This window comes from Lygodium microphyllum, chromosome 2, assembly GCF_053477565.2.
Source record: "Lygodium microphyllum isolate KBCC chromosome 2, Lygodium_microphyllum_v1.1.10, whole genome shotgun sequence".
Taxonomy (NCBI): Eukaryota; Viridiplantae; Streptophyta; class Polypodiopsida; order Schizaeales; family Lygodiaceae; genus Lygodium; species Lygodium microphyllum.
Genome location: NC_141136.1, coordinates 48,085,153 through 48,096,359, shown reverse-complemented (window position 1 = coordinate 48,096,359; position 11,207 = coordinate 48,085,153).

Sequence of the window (11,207 nt, the reverse complement as noted above, 5' to 3'; positions counted from 1 at the left end):
GCTCTGCTCTCTCTCACTCCCACTATGCATTAGGCTCTATGGCCAAGTCCAAACTTGACACCCTTTGCCCCAAACTACACTATCCATACTCTAGATCCTCATAGACTAGCTACCTAAGGAAGAAGCAAAGCAGCCAAGAACCCCTTGCCCATAAGTAAACGCAATAAAATTTCCATAAAGGAGCCTCTCAGTACCATGAGCAAGGAGGATGCATCTCCAAAACCCCTGCCTCCAAACTTCTTCAACTTCTCTGCTAGCACCAATTCTACCAAATCTAAAGTGGTAGATGATGGAGCATTGCCAAGTGCTGGAGTAGCGGCATGATGAGGTAGAGGAGAGAATCTAGGTACTATAGTAGGTGGTGCTAGACCTAAACTAGGATTGAAAGACAAAATCCAACCTTCTTTGGCAACACATTCTGGAGGAAGAGCAAGCCAAAGTATCAGGATACATGAAGAAGGTTGGTATTCCCTATCCACTAAGCAATCCATGCCCTGCAGCAAAGCACTACTAGAGTTTCCATCTCTAGTTCAAGGCTAGATTCAAGAAGAAACCATGCTAGGATTAGAGAGAAGGATCCCCAGATATGGATGATCCAAGCAAAAGTTAAGGAGGCAAAAGTCCTAATCCTAATGATCCACTCTCTAAAGACCCCTCTGCTCCCACCATTGACATCATGAAGTTAGCCAATATTAACCAATTTTGGGCCTGCTTGACCAAGTCTAAAGCCCTCTTCCTCAACTGATAACACCAATCCATGCCCTCCTAAGCATGAGTCCAATCATAACCTAAAACTTAAAAGAGTCTACGCTTGGCTCATCTATATTACATTTTAACATGACAAAATACAAGAGTAAATCTATCTCTACTTCGAGAAGCTTGCAACTGAGCTCAACTTCCACAACATCCATAGCCTCCCCATTGGACTCCCATAGATCTTTGGTTGCAACAAACCTCTCGGTCAAGTAGCACTTTGCCTCTAGCCTCTAGCCTCTAGCAAATCCCAATCCACTGCACCTCTTCCTACCTCCCATCCCTCCTCTGGCTCTCATCACTCCATCTTTGTCATTGTACCAAATCTAATAGGACGATGCACCTAACAAAGATGATGAAGGTAAATTTTGTATCTGTTTTTGATTGAGTACATTTTGTATCTGTTTTCATTTTTTTAACAATGTCAAGCTCTACACAGACGCTAATTGTAGAGTAGGATGTCAGTATCCACCTACATCGGCTTTGAGTATGGCTCTGAGTATGACTGCACTCCACTCTTTGGTAGTAGTGCTTGGAACCAATTACAAGCACTAAGAAAATTATAAAGAGACTCTTGTAACCACTACTAAGGTTATCATCTCCAATGCAAAGAGTGTTATAATAACCTTGTAAACCATTAAGAAAACATTTTCAAGGACAAGGCCCATATCCTATCCTACTTTATCTATAGCTAACTACAACTGATGAAGTCAAAGAATGGGTAAATGCAACTCAAGATGAGTTGTAAATAGGGTGAACTGACAAGAGCTTAAGCCTTCCAAGCCTCTCCCATGCACCTCTTCAAGAGAAGCCACATCAACTTGATGAAATCATCATAAACCGAAAACCCACATAAACCACAATCCATCATAGAATAAGAGTCTTCTCTTGTTCCCGATGGGAGCAAGCCATAGTATATCTCTAAGACCATCCAACCCACCATTATTGTAGCCCTTTCATTTGCAAAACTTTTGATTTCACTCAAAAATCTACTCATCAAAGGAAGCACATTGATTCGTGAAGGATTATAATATTGGATAGAAGGAATAAACCCTACTAGATCTCACCACATTTTATAACCTATCTTTAATGCACCTCCAAACCCAAGTGCTTTAACGGTTAATAGATCCTCAAAAGGAATTGAGTGACATGCTCTTCTTCCCATGAAAACCCTTAGGAAGAATATATGGCAAGTTAATCATGATATACTCTAAGCCTAGGGAAACTTGCCAATTGAGCCTATGCATTTCAATCTAATCGTCTCACTAATGGGTTAAAATTTTGGGAGCCTTAAGAGATAAGATCATTTGGATATATTTCAAGGTTAACTTTATTGTCATGAAAGGAGTTGACTATAATCTGTTACTTAGTCAATGTTGGATGCACAATGCACATCTCACCAAGGAATGAGAAAACAATCAAGTCTTTTTAGAAAATAAGAAGAACATAGTCCACATTGAGATGAAATCTTAGAAAATCTCATATGTTGACTGAGACAACATCTCTACATAGTTACGTGGAGATTTTAATGATCCTCCAAACTTCTTGCAATTGGCCAGATATATTCTCTATACTAAGGATGAGCAAGATTGGATGCACATTCTAGCTACCTAGAAACTACTATTTATAAAAGAGCTAGAATATTGATCAGCATATGCTTGAGTTAGAAAGATGCCTAAGATACTTCAATCCTCATGGTATAACTTCATGTAGAACCAATCTTAGTGTCGCTCTTTATGATGGCCACTAACTCAGTAGTAGCTAAACTTTCTAGGGCTAACATATCCCAATAGATAGACTTGTATTATGCAAGATCTTGACCAATGGAGGCCATGTTTCCATGATCGAGCATATACTAATGTGACCAATGGAGGCCATGTTTCCATGATCAAACATATCCCAATAGATAGACTTGCATTATGCAAGATCTTGACCAATGGAGGCCATGTTTCTATGATCGAGAATATACTAATGTGACCAATGGAGGCCATGTTTCCATGATCGAGCATATACTAATGTGACCATCTTCAAAGAATTGTTAAACAACCTCGCATGGCAATGTAAAAATCTACATTAAGTCTTATTCAATTCCCGTAACAACCTCTTTTCATCATTAATGGAGGAGCAAGGCGTAGATACTCAGGAAGTGAGTGACTCTAAGAATTGTCAATTCATTTAGGATTATGATAATTCTGATTTTGACATAGTATATTACGACATTGATGGCCGTACCATTGAATGAACCTATATGGACCCCAAACACTCCTAGATTGAGAGATTTCTCATTGACCTGGGTATCATGGGACTAAACTCAAAATTGGAATGGCTCAAATATCTCAAAGTGCTTGACTACACACAAATGGAAACTAGCTTAGTAATTTATGTCTAGACCTTGAGGTTCACAATCAAAGATGACATAGTTAAAGTCCAAGAGAACACTCCATGAGACAAGTTCTAAATCTGATATGGATAGAAGTAATGATTTTGACGCATAAATTCCCTAATCAACATAGTCTACTAAGTCTAAGATCAAAGTCTCAATCCAATTAAGGCAAAAATAATTAAAATACAAAAGTCACACTTGCAAATTAGAAACTCAAAATTTAAAAAAAACACAAGACTTTCCACCACAATTCACAAAGTTTCGAAAGGGCGATCGAGTAGTTGTGTTTCTTGCTACAAAATATGAAGGCATATCTAAAGAACGCATTGAGAGACCATCAAAGTTCAAAGACTCAACATTGTGGCATCAAGGAAATCCATTAAGCCTATGTATAGTGCTGAGGACATCAATGCAAAAAATGAGAATCAATTGATTATCTTGTTGAATGAATACCACCATAAGTTCTCAGTCATACAATTCCTTTAAATATTATGCTAAGCATGTTAAACAATTACCCTACCCTATGAATCCTTGATAGGACCATCATATTAGAGAAGAAATTGATGATTTACAAAAAGTGGGAGTCATCTACAAAATCAAGCATATCGATTGGGTGTCATATATCGTTGTGGTAATTAAGAAGGATGGAAAATTTGTGGATGCATCAAATACAAGAAAATGAATACTACAATCAAGCATTTCAATTGGATGTCATATATCACTGTGGTGAAAATTAATACTACAACCAAGAGAGATCACAAATCATATGATCAAAGGCATAATAGTAAAGGAAACTTACAACTTCTTAGATGAGCTTTTCAAGATACAATCAGGTACAACTCCACCTGGATGATAAACAAAATGCCACCTTTGTAATGGGAGATATTTTCTTATATTTTCATGCCATTTGGATTTATGAATGCACCAACAAACTTTTAGAGACTAATATGCACCATCTTTAAGAACATGTTGTAGAATGGTTCAAAGTGTTTGTGGATGCCATGTGTGTCTAATCTAACTAAGAAGAATATCTTGACAATATCTATCTAATCTTTGAGAGATGCAAGTAGTATAACCTCTCCTTGAATCCTCTCAAGTGTTAGTTATGGGTCAAATATGGCATAATCTTGGGCCATGTCCTATTAAAAAAAGGGATCATGAGTGACATTACAAAAATTAAAAAAAAGGGATCATGAGGGACATTACAAAAATTACATGAGTGACATTACAAAAAGGGATCGATCAACCAATGGAGGTGTAATGCTTCCTCTATTTTTAGCATATTACTATCACTTTGTGCTAAAATATGCTACTATCCTATTACCACTCTACAAGCTACTAATTATTTTGGGTGTAAGCAAAGGTATGCCAAGCTTCCTACTATGAAGCATTGAAAAAGCCCTCATGACTGCTCCTATCTTAAGGGCCCAAGATTGGATGATAATGTTTTATGTACATATTAATGCCTCCTAAATTATAATTGCAATTGTGTTATGCCAATCTAGTGAACATAATATGGATTTCCTAGTAAAATACCATATTAGAGAAGTTGGGAATCTCCCAAGTCTCAATTTCAAATAAGTGATAAATATTTGACCTGTGGCTAAATCTTGATCCATATTTGAAAGTGGGATTTGGGAAGGTAGCTTATATAGCATTTAGGATAGACTCTACCTTTAAGTAAGACAATAATATTTGACCATGTGGCAAAATAAATAAAGGTATTGGGGTTCCCAAAGTGTATGGAAATTCCCAAATTCCCAAATATAGTATTGTAAGCTTTGCTAGTGGACAATTCATTGATGCTAAAATGAACTATTCTACTACTATTATAGAGAGCTTATCAATTGTCTATACTGTGAGAAATTTTTGACATTATCTCTTTGCTACACTTTTATATTCTTTGTTGATCATCAAGAATTTTTTTATAGAAAGATAGTCGAGTTGTCATTCACTATGATAACATGAGCAGTATATAGCTAGCGAGGAACCTAGTGTTCCATGCTACAATAAAACACATTAGGATGCATTACCACTTTGTGAGAGAGAAGGTACTTGCAAGTGAGATTGCTTGGCATATATTAGCACACATGATCAGATAGTTGAAACTCTCACAAAGACATTAGATGTAGAGAATCTTCAAAAATTTTGAAGCTTACTTGGAGTTGTAGAGATATAATTGATCTTGAGGAGAAGTGTTAAGGTGAAAAACTAACTTATCAATTTTTATATTTAGTTTGTTGCACCTACTTACAACTAGCATAACGATAGAGCTGATAGATTAATATAATAAACTATGTACAGTTTGACTTAGTAGGTCACTTTCTTTTATATTGTATCTTATCTATACTTTGTGTGCATTGTATTATGTGTGAAAGAAGAAGAAAAAACTAGCAATAAATATTTTTGCCTCTATCTCTCTTCTTGTGTTCTTGAGTGAGCTTCCTCTTATGTGTATGGTGTGTGTTTGGCACAATAGCTAAAGCAAGTCCCCCTACCATGCGATTTGTGACATTACCCATGGAAGATAGTTGTACTTTCAAGATTTTGAATTAGTTTATTAGTGAGATCAAAGAGTCATAACCATTTAGATCTAGCTTTAAAAATTCCATAACAAGATTTATCTTTGAGTTCTTTGCATGGGAGTCAAAGGTTTTATCCAGTGCATCCTAGATTTTTTTTTTGTTTCATTATCCCCATTATGTGATGAAAAACATCATTTAGAAAGCCATGTTATATTATCTCAAGTGCTTTATTGATTTTTCTTTTCCAATTTGGATCATTAGGCTTCTCATGTTCCTCAAATATTTTTTGAATATATTTTCGCATTAGAACCATTGGTAGGGATTTAATTTTGAGATGGATTGATTTTGTACACAACTACGATATGAATATGGGTCACAAATATTGGATTTAGATGTAGTGTCAACAAGGACCAAAGAAAACTAGTTTGAATAGCCCAATGTGAATTGCCTTTATAGAAATGGTTCACTTTTAACTAGTTTGGGACAACAGTGTGAACATGGCTTTAGGTGAATGGGTTCAAGGAGCTTTAATGTGAACAGAGGCTTGAAGTAACTAGTTTGAAAATAAGGAAAGTGTGAAAGAGGATTTTAAGACCTCAGTCTTCAAAGAAGATAATTTACAAAAATAGCATGAACAAGTTAGGTCTGCAGGTTGTTTGAGACAAGGGTGACCAACTTGAGAACATCCTCACACAATAAATGACTAGACTAAAAGCTTCAACTACTAGAGATTTAAAATCAACAGTTCTCTATTTTTTTAGAGATTTATTTGGTAATTTAGCTAGTATCTTTAAAACTTTTTTGAATTTTAATTAATCTACTTATAAATTATTTTATCTATGTATTTTTTATATTATTTAAAGAATTTTTGGCATTAGGGGTGGAAGAAGATCCTACAACAATGATGTGCTTATGTAGGCCATGGTATTTTAAGAAGAATGCTAGAATGATGATGCTCATAAGAAGGGTGAGGATGCACGAAGGGCTACAATCTCCTTATTGCATAAATTCACTCACTTTTATTTTTTTCTCTCTCCCTCCTCTCACTCTCATGAGCATTCTCTTTTTTTCAAATTGGAGAAATAGGGTAGGGGCTACTCTTTTCTTTCTTTCTTTTTGGGAGGGGGAGAGATGCCAACGTAGCATGGCCCCCATTATAGGGTCCCCCCCCCCTCCCCCATTCGAAAATTTTCCTTGTCTTTATCATCTTAAACATTAGGTTGACCACATCACAAAGTGAATTGAATCTAGAGGTTCCATGCCATGTGACAAAAGAAAACGATTTCAAAATCTTGAATTATAACTAAAATTTCTAAAGTGGTCTTTAATGAATCCTAAATGAGCTATTAATCTATCCATTGCTACGTAAGATCTTAACTAAATTGAATATTGTGAGTCATCACAATGAGCTAACTATAGGAAAATGTGCCTTCTCATGCACTAACTCCTTAATTGTAAACTTGAGCAATATAGATGTTCATCGAAAGCTTCAATAGGACCCAAAATTTTAGTGTGGGGATTTGGCAAAGTATAGATCAGCACGTGTAAATAACTAGTTTAAATACCCTTGTACATAAATAAAGTCATGATAAGTAATTCTTGCACACTTCAAAAAAAACCCTACACATGTCAAGAATATGAACATATGTTCTATGAGTGATGCCAGGAGGCATGTGCCACGGTGGATTCCGTGAGGTTTTACGGTGGATTCCGTAAACTTAGATGATGACCGGGGCTCATACACAAAGAGGATTCTTTGTGCGAGAAGTTGATGGGGACGCCTGTCCTTTTCGGGCGTTTCATTAATTTAGTGTGTACATGGGTGATTCCATAGTGGGTGATTCCGCAAAATGCATATTAAATTAATAAACGTTTATGAGTTTAGAGTGCGCACTCGTAATAAATTAAGGTTAGGATTTATTTCTAACCAGTTAATTTATTTATGTAGCTGAAGACTGCTAGGTATTCACTTTTGTCGGTTTAATTGTATTATTTTACTAACGATTGTGAATGCTTCAGTTGATGTGTAGAGATAGCAGCAGTGGCGGAGGAAAGCATTGGAGTCTAGCGAGTATTCGACCTTTGGATTATATTTTGATAGGCGCCACGCCTATATTTTGTTATGTCTATTGAGACATCGATTATTTATTATTATTTTGTATGCGCCTATGTGCACGGATATGTTATTTCTATTTTGGACATTGAGATTGGGCGTGCCAGACTCTATGGGCACCGTCCATTAGCTTTATTTTCCTATTTTTGTAGAAAGCAAACTCAAAAGCTAAAAGCTTGTCATATTTTTGTAAATTGGGCTATTATTGAGCATGAAGATTGAAATATACATAAAATACATGCTTTGTGAAGCGCTCACATAAGGCATGGGGGGAGATTGAACCCAATTTGTCTCTTGCTTCTTGTCGTGCATGCTTTTACATTGTTTTTTGTGCAAAAAGGTAGAGTTCATTGTTCTTGGGGACCTTCCGGGATTCACTACGTGAGCATATTGCGTCCGATCTGTGCACCAGTGGTATCAGAGCGGAGCAGAGATCAAGAGTTTCCAATCGCTACCAATGTCGGGCGAAGGCGGAGCTCCAGGAACGAACGGGCTCTACAGTCAATCTCATTGCGAACCGTCGATACAGGCAGACTTCTGGCGATCAAGAACCCCTGTTTCTACTGTTAGATCACGAAGGACCAGGCTCTGTAGGCGGAGGACCACGCATCCATCTCCTTTATCAAGTCGTCAACAAACAGTGAGAAAAATTTCATATTTCTTTTCTATCTCAAGTTTAAGCTTGAGTTAAGCTTTAGAAGAAAGCTTAATACTTCACAAATTTCATCACGAGCTGTATGAGTGGGTCCAAAAATTCCGCGACGGCATCAAATCCATACTCATGTCCTCCACGAATTGCACCGTTTTCGGACGGATCTTCCTCCATAATAAGCTTAAGTTATTAAGCTTAAATCCTTAAGCTTTCATCAAGTCTGACAAGACACACAAGTCGACAAACTCCAGGTCCTGCGCTGCAAAAGTCAAGTTCTACAAGTCAAGTGGAATCAAGTTCTGCAAGTTCTGCAAGTCGGCCTAAGTTCAGCAAGTCAGCAACCCTGTAAGTCTGCTAAGTCTGCAACTCTGCAAGTCAGACTAGTCAACTGGAGTCAGAACTGACTAGTGCTTAAAACTCCTAGAAGACTTGTTCCTATGCAAAAACTCTGAACTGGAAAGTTGTTCGTGGCAAGGTGTTCTACCTATCTACAAGTTTGTTGAAGTACTTTCAGCAAACGAAGACGGAAATATTGCAGATTTTCTAAAAATTGAGAAAGAAATATCCAAAAATACATAGCCTTGTAACCCCGAATTTAAGCTACGCTCATCCCGCTAACTTGATTTTGAGTGAGAAAGGTTTATTGAGTTTTACAAGATGACTACCCCACATATGGATGATCCTATGAACTGAAGACGACCTACCTGAGCCTACCATGGAACAAAAGCTGGATCTAATCATGCTACAACTGGAAGAAGAGCGAAGGGCTAGGCAAGCATTGCAAGCGCAATTGACAAAACTACAAAGAGCGTCCACCGATAAAGAAGAACCTCAAGCTGAAGATTTGATTCGCCGTACCATCGACGCCACTCTTGAAGCACAAACCATTCGCAAGGAATCCAAGATAAGTAAACAAAGTTTCAAGTTTCGCACTTTCAATGGCATACGAGAAGGAAAGACTGTTTTATCATTCATTAGCCAGTTTGATGACTATTTCCATGAGGAAACTTATCCAGAAAAAGATAAAATCAAGTGTGTTACTAATCACCTGATAGACAGAGCATCACTTTGGTGGACTGTAGTACGCAAGAGCATAGAATGTCCTGCTACTTGGGAAGATTTCAAGAAGAAGTTCATGCAAAATTTCCTTCCACTGCAATTTCATGAGAAGGCTATCAAGCAATGGGATTTACTTCAACAACGAGATCGTGAGCCTATTTCACAGTATACAGAGCGTTTTTGGAATGCACTCCTACAGCTACGCATGCTTGAAGACGTACCAGAGACGACACATAAGCGGAAGTATATGTCTGGACTTCTTGGACATTACTACGCTGAAGTGAACATGTTCAAGCCTGCTACCCTTGAAGACGCCATCTCACTAGCTCACGACACTAAAGATAAGTTACGCGGAAGAGACAGACGACCACAGCAATTCCAAGCCAACGGTAATTATGGATCTAAACAATTTAATTCCAATTTTAGAAGGTTTAATCCAAGTCGTTTCTCATCACCATCTTTCCACAAGAATTGGCCTAAACCACCTGCATTACCATCCACTGTCAATCCAAATCCTAAACATATTCCACAAGCAAATCCAAATGTACCCAGACTTCCAGCCATTGCAAATAATGTAACCAAAGCCAAGCCAATAGTATGCTATAAGTGTCACCAGCCAAGGCATCTCGCAGCAAATTGCCATTCAAAGAAACCACCAGCACATATCAACTATCTTGGAGCCATGGACGAAGACGAGCATGAGGATATGCCAGATTTCACTGAAGATGAGGATGATCCTACTACTACTTCCGACACTTTACCAGGTATGCCTACTCCACATTCATTATTGACTATGAAATGTATGGTGCATGGAAAGGAAAGAATTATCTTGCATGATGACAGTAGTACTCATGACTTTATTTCAGCAAAATTGGTAAAGGAATTGAAATTACATACAGTACCTACGCATTATCGCATAAAAGCTGCATTTTTAGGCACTAGGTACAATGGCACACAAGAAGTTCAAGATTTAGAAATTCAAATTGGTTCATATATTGAAAGAAGAAATTTCTTAGTTGTTCCATTACAGTCAAGCGACATTATTCTAGGAATGCCATGGAGACACCAGCATAATCCAAATATAGATTATTCTACGCACACAATGAATATTAATTTTCAAGGAAAATCTATTACATTATATGGTATGCATGCATCTAATATTTTTCCACTGCTTTCGCATACTCAAGTAAAACGTGCAGTACGCAAGAATACTAAATCATATCTCATTTGGGTGAATGAATTGCACGCAAAGGAAAATCATATGCACCCTAGGCATAAGGAATTTATTGCATATTTTAAGGACTGTTTTGCAGAAGACCTACCACCAGGTTTACCACCTTCACGTCCAGAAGACCATAAGATTGATTTAATCCCTGGCACACAACCACCTTGCAAAGCACCATATAGGCACAATCAAATAGAGCAAAAAGAAATCCAGAGTCAAGTTGAAGAATTACTAAATAGAGGCTTAATTTGACCTAGCAGTTCTCCATTCGATGCACCTGTACTCTTAGTCAAGAAAAAGAATAATACATATCGTATGTGTATTGACTACCGAGCATTAAATAAGATCACTGTTAAGAATAGGTATCCTATACCTAGAGTTGATGACCTTATGGACAAACTGCAAGGATCTTCTATATTTAGTAAAATTGACCTTAAGTCTGGATATCATCAGGTGAGGCGAGATAGATCTGACATATTTAAGACTGCATTCAGAAC